The sequence below is a fragment of the Mustela lutreola genome, chromosome 9 (assembly GCF_030435805.1).
Source record: "Mustela lutreola isolate mMusLut2 chromosome 9, mMusLut2.pri, whole genome shotgun sequence".
Classification (NCBI taxonomy): domain Eukaryota; kingdom Metazoa; phylum Chordata; class Mammalia; order Carnivora; family Mustelidae; genus Mustela; species Mustela lutreola.
In genome coordinates, this window is record NC_081298.1 from 140,011,372 (window position 1) to 140,031,071 (window position 19,700).

The 19,700-nt window shown below is 48.5% G+C and overlaps 1 protein-coding gene across 5 annotated transcripts in view; it reads right to left on the bottom strand.

Annotated features, from left to right (window-relative positions):
- Positions 1–19,700, bottom strand: part of ASAP2 (ArfGAP with SH3 domain, ankyrin repeat and PH domain 2) — a 162,940-nt gene that overhangs the window by 132,718 nt on the left and 10,522 nt on the right. The window contains exons 2-3 of one of the 5 annotated variants that reach the window (XM_059132687.1): positions 16,391–16,484; positions 16,022–16,088 (exon numbers count right to left, since the gene is read on the bottom strand). The exons of the other annotated variants lie outside the window; for them this stretch is intronic. The gene's annotated coding sequence lies outside the window, so the exon portion shown is untranslated. The remainder of the gene's footprint in view (positions 1–16,021; positions 16,089–16,390; positions 16,485–19,700) is intronic. 5 annotated transcript variants of the gene reach the window in all.

Sequence of the window (19,700 nt, forward strand, 5' to 3'; positions counted from 1 at the left end):
TGTGAGTGTGTGTGTGTGTGTGTGTGTGTGGAGGGGAGCAGGGAACAAGGCCAAAGAGCAACAGTTTCCTAGATCAGCCAAACTTAGCACCAGACTTTATTTTTTTTTTTTAAGATTTTATTTATTTATTTGACAGAGAGAAAGATCACAAGTAGGCAGAGAGGCAGACAGAGAGAGGGGGAAGCAGGCTCCCTGCTGAAGAGAGAGCCCCATGCGGAGCTCGATCCCAGGACCCTGAGATCATGACCTGAGCCGAAGGCAGAGGCTTTAACCCACTGAGCCACCCAGGCGCCCCAGCACCAGACTTTAAACCCAAGAGCATGAAGTACAGAGTAAGGAGGAGAGAGACTATGCAAGGGCAGAACTGTTAGCCCGCGTGGAATAATAGTACGAGCTCCCGTTCACTGCACACCTACTCTGCCCGACGCCAGCCTGTGTGCTCTCTGAACACCATCTCCGTTAATGAATGACTCAGGATCGTTCCTAAATTTCAGAAAGCGGAGGCCTGACTGAGCTTTTAAAACCAAAGACAGGAGACGTGAGACAGAATGAGCAGCACAGGTGGGATCCGAAGCGTGGAATGCAAATGCCATCCGAGTTCCTTCCTCCATGTCACACCACCTTAAACCCCCTTCTAACAGAAGCAGCCAGAAATTCTAGAGAAGCACTCAAATCGAAACATGGAGCTATAAACAGAAGGAAGCACAGAAGAGAATGAGATCCCCGAGAGCACAGCCCAGCACACAGGCAAACTGGTAACATGATCACCTGGTGCAGAGGAAGACCGCGGAGGGCCTCCGGCTTCCCCAGGCACCAGGTGATTTGGAACCATTCCAAGATGGCACCTCTCCGGCGAAGGGCGAGGCCATCTCCGTCACTGAGGAGCAGAGAGTTCGTCCTTAGCAAGATTTCCAGTCGCTGCCCCCTGATACCAGACCCATGCAAGATGTGCTAACAAAAAACTCACAAACAGACAAACTGCCATCAGCCAGGAGATCATTCTCAATTCAAAACATTACTGGATGATTCTTCCGCACGCAGCCTTGCGCGGAAGCCATGAACTTCCCAGAGACGAGCCTCCCCTACGCCGAGGACCCATCAGGGCTGAAGGATTTGGATGTGCAGATAAGGAGCAAGAGCATCAAGGAGAGAAAAGCAAGAAAGGTGTATTGTATGAAAGATTCCTAAAGACATTTTGCAGGTTTCTAGAAGTCTGGACCCAGGATGAGGCCTCAGGTACGGCTGAATGACCAGACATGTCACAGGGTTCACTTGCTTGGTAGTAGATGGGTCACAAAAAAGGTCACACGCACGTCAAGAGGCGGTTAGGTGTGCCTATTTTAAGCATTTAGGGAATAAGGGCTCCGAAAAGACTTTACAGAGAATCCCAGCTGATTTTCCACACAAACGTGAAGAGTTGTTCAGAGTCACACAGTCTATCAGGTTTGCGGGGCCCAACCCAGTGCTCCTTCACTGCCCAAGGGCACACCACCTGCCTGTCCTCCTATAAAACTTAAATAACCACACGCTCTACACACTGCTTGTTAAAGGCTTGATTACATGATATGACCAAAGGTGGGGCTCACCCTTCTCGCATCCGGGCCCGAACAAAATATTGACCAAGAACCAGTCATGTTCCGGGCACTGCTCTGGCCGCTGGGGAGCTCCTGGCATTGTTCCGGTGGACAGACAGACGGTGACCGGAGAGGTGCTCGGCACCTACCGTCAGAGGCAACCACCAGGAAGGAAAAAAAGCTCACGGCAGGTGACAGAAGGTAACGTGAACCGTGCAAGGCAGGGAGCCCTGCACCACCACCACCACCACCACCACCACCACCACCCCCGCCCCCCGGCGGCCAGCGCAAGACAGGGAAGTTAGGAAGAAGCGAGGTGGTATTTGAGAAGTATGTGCAAAAAAAGACTTGGAAACCGAGTGTGTTACAGAAGGAAACTGCCATCACTTGGAGAAATGACCAAAAATAAAGTTATGACTCATCTTTCAGGGTTTGTTTTTACAAAAAGTTCCCCATCTTGTGCCGTGAATGGCCAAGCAAGCCAGCTCCAAGGGAGGCACCCCCTCACCCTGGGCGTCTCCAGAACCCCCTGACAGCAGCAGCAACCCTGACCTTCCACACCACAGCCACCAAAGGGTCCAGAAGACCGTCCTCCTCAGCAAGGACCGCAAGTCGTTTGCAGACCAGAAGCTCCTGCGTGGGAGGATCCCAGCTCTGCCCTCAAAAGCAAGCCCAGTTCCTGGAATCTCGATCAGTGACAGGAATATCTCATTACCGCCTGGTACTGAACCTTGTACTGAACCCTGCCCGTGTGCACGTGCAGCAGGAAGCAGAACCTGCGAGATTACACTTGACCTCCCGACAGTTCTGCAGAGTGGGAAACACAGTCACTTGGCCGAGGCCACACTACCATTAAAAGGGGAAAGTCCACATCCAAACCCGAGCCTGCATGACTCCCGCCTTGCCCTTCTACCCTACAGGAGGTGTAAGTGCAAACGAACTTGGGCACCATCCTGTCACCAAGTTCAGCCGCACTCGCTTCAGCACGAAGGCTAAATAACCAAACCCAAGCCATTCTTTCGATGACACCTTAAAGAGGATGTAGTGAAATGTTTTTCCTTCATGTCAAACAACCCAATTATACTGTAAAAAAAAACACACATTACATCCATCCCCCGCTCTTTCTGTAAACACTGATGGGTGCTTGGTGAAGTATTTGGGGCACCGTCATTATGTGCTGTCTATACTGTCACACCACCTGAAAGCACCAGTTACTGCTTCTGTCCTCGAACCAAGCAAACATCAGAGCCACTGAGGCAGAACGGCTCCACCTGAAACGTGCCTCAGCTGATGTGGTATCGAGTTCTGCCAGGAGCGCTGACTGAGCCACACGCTCTGTGCTGGAAGCTGTAACTGTGCTCTCGTACAGGGCGCTCTGTTCCACTGGCATCATAAACCCTAGACCCTTACTCAAGGATTTTCAGAGCCTTCTCCGCCTCCACAAATTAACCTTCACGGGGTACTCCAAAATCAAGCATTTTAAATTAATCCTAATCTTAATGGTGTGTTAAGGTACTCTATGTGAAGGCCTGAATATACTCAAATTCCTTTAATAATGAGTTTAAAGTAATTTTTCTACTAATTCCCAAAAGGAAAATATGTGTGTGTGTAATACATACATGTATGTATTACACACACACACACACACACACACACACACTTCATAAAAACCAACACACAGTACCACCTCTCATTTTGGAGAACAAAATTCGCTGGCTATTTTTACCATACTATTTCCTAATGACTTGTATCTGTCTCTTAGGACCAGACTATGAGCCCTGGAAGGTCCATATTTGTAGAACCCCAGGCAACAGGCACCGTACACACTCCAACTGCTTGATGAGTAAATGAACAAACAAGTGAAGGAACGAATGGATGCACACCTGCGAGCCCCAGTTGTAAGTTCACTATCTCACGTTAGCTTAGATAAAAACAAAACAAGCTCTAGCTTCCCTAAGTAGAAATGCTACCTCATTTTCTAATCCATACCCTCCTGCAAAATGTAGTATATCTTTGACTTTCCATCGAACTATATCTCAAAAGTATTTTAAGTGAATTAATCTGCTTGACATATAGAAAGCAGATGCTTTTTAAAAAATCATGATAATAGTTCCTTCTCTGGTTTAGTCACATTTCCCATCTGACTTCCTATACCAACTGTGATTGTAATCTATGAACAAAAATGTGCTTTATGAAAATTTTTTCAAGGCTAGCTACAGCAAACCATTCCTGTTCTTGGAACCTGAAGTACAAACTTTTGTTAATCCATATGCCTTCCCTCCATAAATACTTAAAGCCATTATTCAGATTAGGCCAAAATAAAGCAAGCACACAAGACTGCTTATGCATCCTTTTCGAGAGAAAAAAAAATCAGCACACCCTCAGAAGAAAATAAACACCTTTTATCTGATGCAGGAAAGAAGAACAAGAAAGAAAAGCAACAGAAAAAACAATTTTTAACTGTGCTGAAAATAAATTATAGTTCAAATTTCAAAGGCAGGGCATTTTTTCTTTAAAAAAGTAAAATGCATCATGTGTAGCTCACACACACCCACCCCTCACACACACATATGCACACGCAATAATGGGGTAATACGCTGCATTTTTTTTTTTTTTATTCTATCAATCTTTCAATTTCCCTTTAAGTCTCAAGTGGAAAGTTTCCTACTTTCATATATACTGAATTAAGATTTTTCAATACAGATAATTATAAAACCAAATTAGAATCAAGCTCTTTGTAGGAGTACTTAGGTAATTTTAATTTTATTCATCTTTATAACATAAAAGTAAAGTATCAAAAGACATCCCAAAAGGAGGTCATCTGGCATTCTGCACAGTGCAAGGTTAAAACAACACGGGCAGAGATGAGAACACGTGAGGAGTCCAAGATCAGCATTTTAACGCAACTCTCTGGAGATCTCCATTGACTTGGCATATCCAAGTGCCCTGAAATCTCGATCTTTCTTCATGGCACTTGATTAAACTTCAGCTTATGAAAATTTCTAAATCATCTTCATCCTGTCCAACTTAAAACACAATTGGGCCCGTCAAGACCCTCCCTCCTCTCACCAGGACACCGTGGCCCAAGTGGAGCAAGGTGTACAGGGCTGCCCCCTCCACCCGCCAAGCCCCCAGTTCCTTGGCAATGGTCTAGCCCCGAGGCTCTGGGAGCAGCACCAGTGACACCTAGGCCGGGCACTGCCACAGGCTGAGCAGCACCCCTGCCTCTCCCCAGCCCTCCCCACTCCCCGGGGTCACACACTTCCCTGGAGCTGGCCAAGAGTCCCCTGGAGGCCAAACTGCCCAGGCTGGGATGCTCTGTTCGAGCCCACTCCGGCGGCCCCACCACGGTTCAAGGGACGGCCTCGCCAGGCTCATCCTCCAGCAAAGATCTCCAGGTCCCACTCAGGGTTTGAATCTCTGGCAAGACAGCCTCCCCAGCATCTTCACTGTCCCCAGTGCCCTGTCCCCAGGCCAGCCCTCCCCGGGCAGCGGCCAGCCTGTCCCGCACCAGCGCCCGCTCCCGTCTAAAGCACGGCTGGGCCTCACTGTGCGGCCCTTTCCACCACTCGAGCCCTCCCTCTGATTTTTCTATTATTTCCCTCCCTGATGTATCAAGCTTTCCAAGCAGCCTGCCAAAAGGCCTCGGGCTATACAAAAGAGAGCTGCTGCGCAGTGATTTAAAACATCCGGCCTCTGTTAGAATGAGCAAGGCCTATCATAAAAACTGAAACACCAGCAAGCTATGGTAAAATCAGACCATCCAAAGGAAAGAGCCAACGGAGTACACAGCATGTGCTCTGTGTGCCCTGAGAGGCAAGGCCGCCTTCGCTGCTTCTTATAATAAGGCTCTGACAGCAACTCTGACCAGGGGAGCAGGGACATACTCTGCCACGGCCACCCTGGCTCACACGAAGACAGGCCATCTGCTTGGCTCAAAAGGTCATCTAACTCCATCAGGTTCAAAACTCCAGGCCCCATCTCTAATTTGATTAACTCCATCATTAGTCACTCTGCAGCCGCACACTGGTCCTGCCTACGATACAAGACGGAGAATTCCAGTCGACACAGTCCAGGTCAAGGCAGTGAAACAGTGCACCTGGAGCAACTCGACTCACCGGGGGAAGTGAGGCAGGTGGGGGCAGTGGGCGTGCCCGGGGGAAGCAGAGGAGCAGCTCCCCCTGCCTCCCCCCTACCCCGCCATTCATCATCAGGAACGCACTTCGCACCACTGCGAAATTCCTCTCTCAACACTTCCCCAAACAGGATGTGTCCGATCAGTGAGTCATGAAAAATCGGTTATTTCTAAAAATCCTCTGGAAGGAAGGTGTGGGAGAAAATTTCTAAAGGGAGAGAACAAAAAGACAATAAGCAAAACTAATGAAGCATTCAAAAGGCCGGAAGTGGGGTGGTGGGGCCCTCTGTGACCTGACCCCACAGTGGCTGCCTGGCCTTTCATTTCACTCCCCCCACAACCCCCCACCCCCCCAACCCCTACCCTCGCTCAACACAAGAGTGCCGCCCACTGCATCCCAGAACAAATCCATCTTCCTGCACCTTGTCACACCCACTCAGCTAGTCAAACCCTGGCTTTTTAACCCATTAGAGCCCCAGCTTCTGGATCTATCCAATGCCTGTCTCCCCTCCCCACAGGCATCCTAGCACCCCTAGAAATAATCTGTTATCCATGCTCCATAAGGACACTTGGCACACGTTGCCTTGTGGCAGAATCTGCACCCCATCTTACCTTCCTCTACTAGACCACAGCAGCAGCACCAGCAGCCGTGAGTCCTCTCCACGGGACAAGCTCAGGCTAAGTGACCTACGGGACTTTTCTCATTTAATACCTACACCAATCCCGCACCCAGGCAGCATTATTAGCGGCTCCCAGTTTACGGATTTAGGAGGCTAAAGAAAGCTGAGAGGCAGAGAGGGAGTATCGTGGTGAAAGCAGGAGCTTCGGAGCGCAAGAGCCAGGGCTGAAGCTGGCTTCACTCGACCCAGCTCCGCCATCCTGGACAGCTACTTCGCCTCTGTGTCCCGGTTTCCTCTTCTTTGAACACAGATGACACCCCTACATGACCACAAGGTGGTCAGAAGGATTAAATACATCTAACTTTTGAGAAGCTCTTAGTGCTTGGCACTAGGAAGTGTTACATGTTTGTTAAATGGGAGTGAATGAGCCTCCCCACCCAAGGTCACGTCAGTATGAACCTGCTGAAGTCAGTGTTGGGAGTCCAGACCCCGCTGGCTTCAGCACAGATGCTCTCATCACTGCCGGGAGCTCCTCCCGGGACCCGCCATTCCTCCCGCATCCCTGAACTGCAAAACACGCCGGTCCCATGTCACCACACAAGTTTCACAAGCGTTACTAAAGAGTGAAATGTGAAGAATTTATAAAAAGCTGTCTCTGAAAAGAGATCAGAAACACCGAAGAACTAGCAGGACTTGCAAAAGAAACACCTTCGAGAAGCATAAAAGCCTCTCACCAAGGGGACCTTAGAACCTGGACGTCCATCCTGACTATGCTTGTTGTAGAGACCCTGACACTGAGAAATATGACAGTGCTACCAACGGGAAGACAGGGCAGGAGGTCATCAGGGCTTCTCAATGCCTTCACTATCTGAGAGACTCTTCCACGCCCCAACACAACACCTGCTCCCCCTGTAACTGTCACACAGGCATCAATCACCGTCACCGAAGCAACCCCCGGGGATTAATCTCCCAGCATCACGGACCATAACTAGATGACTCACACAGTTTCAAGCCCCATCTCTGAAGCACTCAGCTGGGGAGCTACTTTGGTCCCATTAGTAAAAAAAAAAATAAAATAAGGAGCACAAACTGGCAGCATTGTCCCTTCATCAAGAGCAGCAATCTAGAACTATACAGGTGATCCTCGGAGCCTGCTGGAACAGAACAGACGGTGGCTGCGCCGCATCTCACCCTCGAGCTCCTTCCTGCAGAGCAGCAAGGCAATCTCAACCCCTTCTTCATGGGTCACCACTCTAATTCCCAAGGGCCTGAGCCATTCAAACATGCTCTCACTTTTCTAGGGGATCTATACCCACGAATTCAGCTTTCCGGCACTACCGTCTAAGAATCCAAGTCTCTTCCCTTTGGTCAAAGAAACCAGATTTCTAAGGACTGGCAATACTGCTGTTTCTGGAACACCATGGGTCACTCCCTGTGATCTAAGCTGCACCTGCTGGCCAGTTTTATTCATTCAAAAAACTTATATTATGCATCAAGCATGATCTAGGTCCGGGAATGCACCATTACATAAAAGAGTCAGAACTACCGGCCCTCATGAAGCTTACGATCTAATGCGGAGGAGGGGAGGAGACTGATATTACCAGTGTAATGAGTAAAGAACTGACTAGGTTAAGGTGGTAAATGCTGCGGGAGGAACGGGAGGAGAGTCAGGCAACTGGTGTAAACCATGAGCAGTGCCTCTTGAGAAGGGGATGTTTCAAAGAGGGAAAATGAGTGAGTCACGCGGAGCAGCTGGCAGGAAAGAAGACAGCCCTGGACAGAAGGAAGAGCTGGGACAGAAGGAAGAGCCGGAGCAAAGGTGCAGCAGAAGCACGCGGACGCGTGTGCAGAGCAGCCAGGAGGCAGCATGGCTGGAACAGAGGAGGTCAGAGGAGATGATGTGCGCTGCCTCATCGCAGGGCTGAGGGTGATGAGGAAAACAAGGGTGGCACTGAGAGAACACCAGCCGCCCTCCCTCAGCGAGCGTTTCCCAAGTGCAGGCCGTCAGGTGAATAAGCAGGTCTCTGCGCTCAGCGAGGTCACAGTCCTCGGAGGCAGGTGTGGTGTGACCGTTCACGCGCTGACCGCCAGTCCCAAGAGGGGCGCCACAGAGGCGGTGCAAAGCCGGGAGAAGGACCTAGTACCGCCTCCAAAGATGCGCCGCTGAACTTTCTAGGACGGGCAGAGACGAGAGAAGAGGGAGAAGAGGAAGTGGCTCTGCCGGCTGAGGTAACGTTCACGAAAAGACAGGGATGCAGGGCGGGGTGATGCGTGGAGTGTGGCTGCTGGGGGGAAGGGGGATGGGCTGGAGAGGCTGGGGCCAGAGTCTGGTCATGAGCTAAAACACCGAGGGAGTCCCAGTGAGCTTTAAGCGCCACCGTTAAAGTCCACGTGTGTTTCCGGATGAGCTCTGTGACTGCAGCCTGTGGGGAGACGGAGGAGAGGTGAGCTGAGAAGCAACCAGTGCCCACTGCAGCCGAGGGAGTGGAGAAGAGTCAGGGCAGGCAAGGGGAGAGGACTACTAACCACTGGGACGCACGCCGTATGGCTTCACAGAGCACTTTCCAAATGGAGCGCTGGTCCAGATCCGACAGCGGTGCGTGGCCCCTGACTCCCCCCTGCAGCAGGAAAAGGCAAGGCTGCCGGAAGACCCCGCCCCTCCCCACCCCAGCGATGGCCGAAATGATGGCAAAACGTTCAAGTGCAGGAAGTCTCCAAAAAGCACTTCAGGAGGGGTCACGTCCAGCGACGCCAAAGGACCAGCCAGCCAGGCCTCCTGCTGCAGGGGCGTCCGTGAGCAAGAACATGGCCCTCAGACTGGCAGGGGTGACAAAAGCCAGGCAGGGGTGGGCAGTGAGGGCAGGCGTCCTCCGTACAAGCTGGGCAGGCAGTCAGATGTCTGAACATGGGTACCAGGCAGAGCCCAGGCCTCCAGACCGAGGCGGCTTCGTCGTGCAAGTAAAAACCATTTATCGGCATTTGTCACGCAAGCGGCAGGCCCAGGTCACGAATCATGAAGCCCAGGCCACCACCACCACACGAGACCCCACTAAAACCGGGGGTGCAGACCTAGACATGACTTCATCGAAGTCCTCTAACAAGTCCCTCTGGACCGAGGTCGGAGGGAAGCTGAGCAAGCAGAACAAGATGCAGAGCCTCCAGCCCAGGCAGGAGTCCGAGGGAGACTGTCAGCGGCTCCCAGGAGGGAACAAGTCTGGCCGGAGAGCTGGGAGGGGCAGAAGCATGCAGGACACCCCCCCGCCCCGCCGCCCCCCGCCAGATCCTGCTGGCAGGAAGGGGAAATGCTCTTGCCCACGCTGGTACAGGACAAAGGAGGAAGTGGCACAGGGAAAGTGACCGACATAACCACAGACCAAGCCGAGCCAGGCCGTATCTCCCCTCTACAACTGGGCAGGTTTTCGTGCTGCCAGGAGACAAGAAGCTGCGAGACGAAGGGCCTCCCTCACACTCCACAACTCCTGGGTCCATGAAACCCTGCGGCCCTGTGCTCACGGCACTATCGACCAGGCCCTGCACCTGGCCCTCGGGTCTGCCACAGACACCGCTGCCACCTTGACCTCTGTCCTCCCAGCGACCCACACAGATCCTGTCTGATCTGACGGAGAGGGCTGCTCCAGGATCGGAAAATGCAGATGTTTGCCCAACCACCTCCCCTCTGCTTTCCCCAGCCCTGCCCTTGCTCCCGGCCGCGAAGGAAAATAAGAAACATCCTTTTCACCGAGTGCTGGGGAGACACAGCGGCTCAGGAGATGCAGGCACTGTACTTGGCAGCCTGGCTCTCGTCGGAACCCGGTGCACTTGCAGAGGCTGACCTCCACGCCTCCACCCCTCCACCCTCCCACCCCTCCTCTTCAGGAGGCTGCGTCCCCCCAGGGAAAGCTGCCCGCAGTCGGATTACAGGACTGTGCTCTGGGGGGGCCAGTTTATGGCACAGTTTTTCTGGCTGGTTCCACAGACTTCCCAGGCCCCAGACTCAGCCCGAGAGGGGCTATAAGACTCCTCCACGGTAAACCTGCATACCCAGGGCCGGGCAGATCCCAGCACACAGTGGCTCGTCTATACTGTGTCGCCGGGTTCTGCACAAGGCCCTGGGCAAGCGAGCCCGTTCACTCCCGCACGTTGTTAGGAGCAACTTGATGTTGCCATAGCGACCGCCTTGGTCTCTTGACGCATTTATCAAACCACATCCTAATTGTTTACGCATCTGTTTACACCCCGAAACTGTCAACTCCTAGAAATCCAGAACGCTCTCTTTATTCACATTAGGAAGGGCCTCAGTGCCTGAACAGGATAGGCAGAGCTCCAGTGAATGATGTAAAGTAAGCAAACACAACAACTTCTTGCAAAATCATGAAGCTATTCCCAATGAACGCCTTCCTTTCCTCTTCGAGCTGGGTGAGGACCTCTCCTCACTCCACACATGTCTCCACCGCAGCCCACAGGGACCAAAGGCCCCAACACCTCCCCTGCCCAGATGGAGAGGTGAACGCAGTGTGCATGGCCCTCCCCAACTGAGCCCTGCACTTTTTTTTTTTTTTTTTTTTTAAGATTTTATTCATTTATTTGAGAGAGAGAGAGAGCACGCGCCCGGGAGCATGGGGCAGGGAGGGATGAGGTGCAGAGGGAGAGGGACAAAGCAGACTCTGTGCTGAGTGTGGAGCCTGATGCGGGGCTCCATCTCACGACCCTAAGATCGTGACCTGAGCAGAAATCAAGAGTCAGACGTTCAGCCAACTGAGCCACCCAGGCGCCCTGGCTCTGCACTTTCTTACCTTTCTCTAGGCAACTCGTCTTGCCCGCCCAGGCTCAAGTACTCTGTCCCTTCCAGGAGGCTCTCTCCTATCTCTCTGTTACCATCTGTCTGCACTGACTCCACAGATCTCCTAGTGGTGTTCGTGGGCGCCAGGCCCCGTTCCAGGCAACCTCCCTCCTGCTTGCGCTTCCAGCCCCAGTGAAGGTCCAGGCCCTCGCAGGAGGCCGTACTAACCAGAGCAGTCCCATCCTCCCCTCCAGCACGGGCTGCCCTCTCCCACCGGGCTAGCAGCACACGCGGGAGGGCGCGCACATCTCTGACCTCCCGCACAGCTGCCCCAGCGCCCAGCTCAGCACCGGCTCGAGACAGCATTCGGGCTGGGTATCAGCAGATGCGGAGACTCCTCCGTCAAGGCCCAGGAAAGTTCAGGAGGTGAAGACAACAGAGGTGGAGCTGACACCCCTGCTGTTGCCACTGAGTGACACATTCCCACACCAGGAACAATCATGGCCCTTAGCAGAGAGCGGGGGAGCACTCCCTCCAGGAGACACCGAAATCTTCCACCTCTGGTGCCGCTGGAAATGTCACAGAAAATCATCAGGAAACAGGACTATCAATGTACTTCAAGATTGTGGCAATAAGATGAAAATTTTAGTTACAGAGCACTATTCAGGAGGAGTACCACTCACAGTGTCTTTGTCAACAGAGCAGCATAAGTTTACATATATTAGGTACCAATAGACATAATTTGCATGTGGGTGTGCCGGCTCACAAACACATTCTGTCGTCCCTCGGGATTCTGAGAAATTCCATGTTCAAACGCACCAGTGGCTTTTGACCATGTGACAGCCGGCTGGAACGGTGGAAATGACCATCCACTCGTCATTCGCAATGAACTCTGCTCGGGAGGAAGGGCACCATTTACTTTGTCCAACGTAACAAAAATACATCATCGGCCTCCAAATGGGCTCATTTCTCCCGCAGCCACCCAATCGCCTTTCTCCAAAGAAAAGAGATCTAAAACATCAACGCAAAGGAACCAAAAGGAATGAGAAAATCATAAAAAAAGGGATTACAGACTCAAAGACTGGGTACCACTCAGCTACCAACTCGAGTCCCCTTCTCTTCTTCAGGATAACCACCAAGTGGATGGGAGGGATGTAAAAAGGGAATGTGCGACATAGCCAGGGTACCGTGACACGCGACAGAAGCATTCTTAACACTAAAGAAAGATAAGATTCTCTCAAAAGGGTATTTCATTCCAATGATAAATAATTCAAGAGTGATGGCGTCTCATGGTTGTATGGTCAGGGAGTACCTCCTGTCACAGACATGACAGAAATGATGCTTACACTCAAATTCGGAAGCTCTTCAAAACATTTTAATTTAAAGATTCCCCCCACTGCATTTAAATTATAATTACACCTACACTCATGTTATCTGAGCTTTCCTTTCCAATCCTGCTATTATCTACTTATTATGAATAAACAGTACCTTTTCCTGGAACAGCTAATACCACTAGTATTAATAGTAACGGCTACTATTAGCTCTTCTCTGATGTGCAAATATTTCTAAATTATCGGTCCTCTCTAGTCATTTCTACAGATAGCAACATGTAACAAACAATGCACATACAACAATTGCAATCTCTTTTATTATTTTTTTAACTTTAATTGGAGTAGCCAACATACAGTACATTATTAGTTTTTGATATAATGTTCCAAGATATATTAGAGACTGGCCAATGAGGTTTCTAAGTGTATGAAGTCTGTGGCTGTGCACCTGTACTCCTCAATGTTATACCTACACGTTTTCTTTTTAACTCAATAAAACGGTTACTGAGCAGCTCTCAGCTGCTCAGATGGTTCTAGGTAACAGAGCGATCATTCACTGGGCAAGAGCTATAAATCCTTGTTCAAGTCTCACGACTACCCCCCAAACGAAATATCTTATTTTACGAAGCCATTAAATCTCTGGGAGGCTGTTTGCTCAGCTGCAAAATGGGCATAAGACTCATCCCGCCCAACTTGTGTTTTGAAAAAAATTAAGTAAAAATAAAAATAAGAACCTTACTTTAAAAAAAAAAAAAAAAAAAAAAAAGCGCTCCTGCTCTCGGGAGTTTGCAGTTTGGCTTCAGGAAATACGCACACAAATGCAGGAAGCGGCCCCAGTGCGAACGGTGCTCTCGCTTCATAAGAGATCAATCATCCAAAGACGTTCAGGGAGGGCCTCGGAGCCCAGCACTGAAGGGCACAGGGCACAGGACACCCACGCCGTCCTCTCTCTGCACACACGCTCTCATAAAGAAGGGCTAAAGGTGCAGCAGAAGCGAAGTGTCCTCAGGCTGTAGGACAGGGAGCATTCGGAGGCTGAAGTGATGGATGGAAACTTCTCAAGCACAGCGGGGCTGGAGAAGGACTGAGAAGGTAAACGGGTAGGATTATAGAGCCACGCAGGGGAGGAAATCCTCTGCCATCTCATAGCTCCCCAGGCACACGACTCTCGAGCATCCCGCCTTGGTTTGCACACCCAACTCCCCATCCTCACCCCTCTGGGCTGGGCTCACTGACAATCACCCGGCCCCAGCCACCCTCGACGCCTCCGTCAGGCCCGGTGGAAGGGACCAGCTCCGAGACCAAGGGGTGCTCAGCCTGCAGTCTGACTCTAGGAGATGGTCGAAGCCCGAAGACAGGTCTGACGAACGGGTTGCCGCCATTTCATTCCCTTGCAGTACGCAGCCCCTTCCAACGTATTCCCACTGCCCCACTTCAGACCCCAATGAGCACTTCCTTGGGCAGGGGCCATTGCTTCCCTATTGGGCCCCTGCCTTGGGTCCTCCTCACCCTCCCACCCAGGCCTAACCATTCTTGCTGAAGCCTGGCTCTGCTCAGTTCACTCCCCTACTCAAAAGCCTTTTCCCTGCAACCCTGGACAGAAAGACTGCTTCCACAGGGAGCAAATTCCAGGTCACCACAGCAAGCAGAGATGTTTGAAGCGGGGGCTCCCAGGACACGTGGGCCGCTAGACTAAGCAACTCTAAAGCTCACTGTACCCACATTCGGCACAGGCTGGCAAAGACTCTGTTCTCAGACTCCGTGCTCTCACCCAGAGGTGGGAAAACTTTCTCTATAAAGAGCCAGACAGTAAATATTTTAGGCCTTATGGGCACATATACAGTTTCTGTGGCATACTCTTTAGATTTTTGGGTTTTTATAACTCATTTTATACCTACAAACACTATTTTTAGCTTACTTTTTTTTTTTTTTTTTTGCATATAAAACAAGCTGTGGGCTACAATATGCCAACCTCTGCCTTGACCAGAGAGGGGCAGCTCCAAGTACCCTAAACCCAAACTGCATTGCTGTAACTTCCACAACACCTCAAGCTACACCTTCCTGTGTCCTCCTTTGACGAGATTCTTGCTTCAGAAGCGTGTCAGCACTGAGGAGGGAAGCAAGGCCACCCCCAGCATACACAGAGCACCCACATTTGCTGGGCTACCACACTCCACACATGCAGAGCACTTTAGGCTCTGGCACCTGAGACATCCCAGGTCTGTGCCACGGATGGATGGATGGACGGACAGATGGACTGATCAACCCATGGATCAAAGGACAGACGGACAGAGGAATGGAGAGATGGATAAAAAGGGACCAACAAAGTGAGTCAGAGAGTAATTACTTTAAGAATTCAGAGAAGAAAGTGGTCCTGATGGACTGGGGATGTGAGGGAAGGGTTTACAGAAGAAAAGACATGATTAATATATTTTTCAACAAAGAAATTAGATATTAATTAGGATGCTTTTTAGAGCAAAGATCTTGATAACTCTGAAAAAGATTTTCCTGTTTCAAAGGATGACATGACAATCTTGACTTGGCAAGTAAAAAGAAATTTATTTCTAAATACACAGAAAACCTTCTGAAGGGAAAGATAATAAAATCACAGAATCAAAACAATTACCTGCACTCTCGCGCTCTCACATTCAATAGACACTTTTGAGAACTACGCGCCGGGCCCCATGCTGGCCGCTGAGGATTCCAAGAGAAGTAACACTTACGCCTTATCCCAGGCACAATCTGGCGTGAAGGTCCAACATGAGAGCTCGGAATTGCAAGCAGGGGAAACTCCGGATCTGGAAGCTCCCTCACCCCAAAAAGGAAGTGCCAAAATACTCTGAGGTCGGACAGGAAACCACATGGCTCATTCTCCCCCTTCTCACACTCTTGAAGAGCAGACAACTGAGGGCCAAGGGCTGTCCCCACTTACGTCTGCGTGTCCCAGAAACAGATTTCTACATCAGGCTACCCACGGCCCAAACTCCATCCTGAAGACTATACCAAAGGCCTCATTTGGGCCAACACCAACGGAAGAAGGTGTTCTACAGAGATTAATTTTCTCAGGAAACTAAAGCTCATCAAAATTACACCACAAAACCCAGAAGCTATTTTCATGCAAATTCTCCTCAGTGGACCGTATGCTTCCCTGCCCACCGCAGCAGAGGGCACCAATCTGGACTTTTCTTCGTGCTCTGCCATAGCATCGTGGGAGCCCCAGGAATTCCTGCAGCAGGGGTGGCCCCACATTCGGCAAGAGTCTAATTCTCTCTTTTCCTCTTCCACTGGCCTCAGCTGTTGAGCACTGGTCTCTGCTATTTCTGTTTTACTACTTTTCTAGAACCCTGAGGATGACATGACCTAGAGAGAAACAAAACGGGGTTCCTAGCAGCTACTTTACACTTACTTGGGGGGTCTTTTTATTTACTTCCCAGTTATGGTCCCCAGCTTTAATTATTCAAGCTAATGCTGTATTTTTCTTTGGAAAAAAGCAGTAACAAAATCCTGAAACACTCATTGGCTGACACTAGTACTCCCTAATCCAACCCCAAATCGAACAGCGTCAGAACCCTGTAGCAGCTCACCTTGTATCAGGGCAGAAATAAAGCCGGGAATGGGACGTGTCAGGCTCACTGGCTTCATGCACAGACGCTTGAGGAGACACAAGGTGGTTCATAAATTAAAAGAGCAAATAAAACAGGAGCCCTTAGGAGATTTCATATTAGCTATGACTAAAGCAATTTTGTCCTAAGATCAATCAAGCCTCCTTTACTTTGCTGGGACCATAAAGAAAAAAACTGTGCACTTCAAAAATTAAGTTCCTTCCACATTGCTACATAAGATAATAAATCATTTTTTAAAACACAGAACAATAAATCCAGTTCTGGAAAATGGAGGCAGTATGGCAGGAAAGAAGGCCAACTTTAAATGTCATCAGCAAAGCAGCAGCTTACCAGTGGGTCTGGAGAGATGTAGGAAGGCAGGCCTCGGCCGGAAATCCCAGTTAAAGCTTCCCTCCTGAGTCCCCTCTGGCTAGAATATCATCTTCTAAAAAGAAAACACAAGGCGGCCCCTCAGGCCTGGAAATACAAGGAAGGAGTGAAGGTAGGAGAGAAAGCAGGGGAGAAGGAGAGGGAGAGAATTTTAAGCTTCAGACACCACCTAAATTGCAGCATAAGCAACTTGGTTCCAAGGAAAAGACAGAGACAGGAGCGTGGAAGACGGAAGAGGAGGGTGAAAGGGTGAAGGACTGTTCTGTCTCCTTCACCATCTCCACCGCGGGCCACTCCTGCAGGCAAGCGATCCGGCAGCACCACTTCTGAATCAAAAGCTGGCGACCTGGCAAGCCACAACCAAGCCAAAGAAAAGCCACAGGTTCTGACAGCCCAACAACTCCAGCAGTAAACACACCTCATTCCTATGTGCCAAAACAGAGATTCACAAGGTGAGAAGGAAACCAGGAATCCCAACAATTACCTTCTGTCAAAAAGTAAGTGGTCTCTGCAGTGAACAAATCATGATGCTTCTCAAAAGGAGCAACGCAAAAGCCACGTTAAGCAGCAGAGACAATGGGCTGTTCAGAATTTGCTGCTAAAGAAACAGACAAGGCCGTCTCCTGGGCTGTGAACTTCCCAGGTGGTTGCTGAACATTCAGGCTGAGCGAGGCAGATATCAGAAACCCACTTACCAGCCCAACCTTACTTTGCAACCAGAGACCAAGCAGACCAGTCTTCCAATTTCCTTAGTATATTCCGAGCCCAGATGAGAAGGAGCAAAACAAATTAAACATAAGGACTTTTGGCTATACATACAAAATGTTTTCTTAATTCTAAAGTCAGTCATCCCACAAAGTAATCAAGCCCCTATTCTGCACAACTCACTGGGCATTTAAGGATGATTAGGAACTGATCCAGCAACTACACAATACAAAGAAATGAAAGACACCCAGATTGTTAAAGAAGAAATAAAACTATCTCTATTAGCAAATGACATTATCTTAAATATAGATAATCCTAAGGCGCGCAAGCACGCACACGCCTCTATGAGAACTAATGTTCACAGACTCGTTGAGATTGCAGAATATAATATATACAAAAGTTTATTATATTTCTATACATTAATAAATAATCCAGAAAGGAAATTAAGAAAACAATTCCATTTATAATAGCATCAAAAAGAATAAAACACTCAGGAATAAACCTAACAAAAGAAGTGTAAAACCTGTACACAAAAACTGCAAAACATCATTAAAAGAAATTAAAGGCTTGGGGCACCTGGGTGGCACAGTGGGTTAAAGGCTCTGTCTTCAGCTTAAGTCATGATCTCAGGGTCCTGGGATCGAGCTCCGTATGGGGCTCTCCACTCTGCAGGGAGCCTGCTTCCCTCCCTCCCTCTCTGCCTGCCTCTCTGCCTACTTGTGATCTCTGTCAAATAAATAAATAAAATCTTAAAAAAAAAAAAAAAGAAAAGAGAATAAATTAAAGGCTTAAATAAATGAAAAACATCCCAAGGTAACAGATGAGAAAATGCTAAAAATGGGTTGTTAAAATGTCTGTACTTCCAAAATTGATCTGCAGCTTAAATGCAAAATCCATCAAAATCCCAGCTGGCTTTTTGGCAGAAATTGACAAGTCAATCCTAAAATTCACATAATAATGCAAGGGACCCTGAATAGCCAAAACAATTTGGGAAAAGAACAAAGTTTAAGGACTCCCACATCTTGATTTCAAAAATTACTATAAGCCTACAGTAATCAAGACTGTGTGGTACTAGCATAAGGACAGACAGAAAGATCAATGGAATAGAACTCAGGGTCCACAAATAAACCCATATATCAAAGAACAAGTGATTTCTAAAAAGGATACCCAGAGAATTCAATGGAGAAAGAACTCTTTTCAACAAATGGTGTTGGGACTACTGGATATTCACATGCAAAAGAATGAAGCTGGCTCCCTACCTCACACCATACACAAAACTAACTCAAAATGGATCCGGGACTTCAATGTCAAGGCTAAAACTAAAAAATTCTCTGAAGAATATATAGGTATAAATCTTTGTGACTGTAATTTAGGTGATAGTTTCTTAGATATAATACCAAAAGAACAAACGAAAGATAGATATTCTGGACTTTAGCAAAACTAAAAACTTCTGTGCTTCAAAGGATACCACCAAGTGGGTAAAAAGACAATCCACAAAACCGGACAAAATATGTGCAAATCACATATTTGCTAAGAGTCTAGTTTCTAGAATATATGAAGTAGTCTCACAACCCAACAGTAAAGACAAATAACCCATTTTAAAAATGGGCAAAGGCTCTGAAGCAGAATTTCTCTAAAGAAAATATACATATGGCTACAGGCACATGAGACAATGCTCAGGACCATAAATCATCCACTAGGAAGATGCAAATCAAGCCTATGAGATACCAGTTCACAGCTACAAGGATGGCCATCATAACAAACAAAAACAAAAGACAGACAACAGGGGCACCTGAGCGGCTCAGTTGGTTAAGCAAACGACTCTTGATTTCAGCTCAGATCATGATTTCAGGGTACTAAGATCAAGCCCAGCATCGGGTTCTGGTGCTGGGCGTGAAGCCTGCTGACGATTCTCTCTCTCCTTGTGCCCCTCCTCCTTCCCTCTTGTTTAAAAGAAAAAAAACTAAATTAAAACACACACACACACACATATATATATCAATAACATGCACTGACAAGGATGTGTAGAAAGCACAAAAATGGATGAATCCCATGAAATGTCTAGAATAGGCAAACCATAGAGACAGAAAATAAATCAGGGGTTATCAGGGGCTGACAGAAAGGGGAATTGAGTGTACCTGGTAATGATAAGAGGTTTCTTTTTGGTGTGATGAAAATGTTCTGGAACTGGACAGTGGAGGACATAAAACTTTGTGATTAAAATAAAATATCAATGAATTAGTTTAAAAGGGTGAATTTTATGATATGTGATTTGTATCTCAATTTATAACAACAACAATAATAACAAATAAACATTCCAGGAAGCCACAGAAAGGTCTTTAAAAAAAAACAAAACAAAACAAAAAAAAAAACTCAAGTTGAAAATACAATTCAGAACCTACACTTTATTTTCAGGACTACAAATTAGCCATTTCTTGATGATTTTTATTGCCACCGCTTATCCTAGAATCTTTCAAACCCAATATATGTAATGCAAAGATCTGTGGGGTTTTCAGGCTGGAGAGAGTAGTCAGAGATCAGTTAATCCCAACCTCTCAATTTAGAG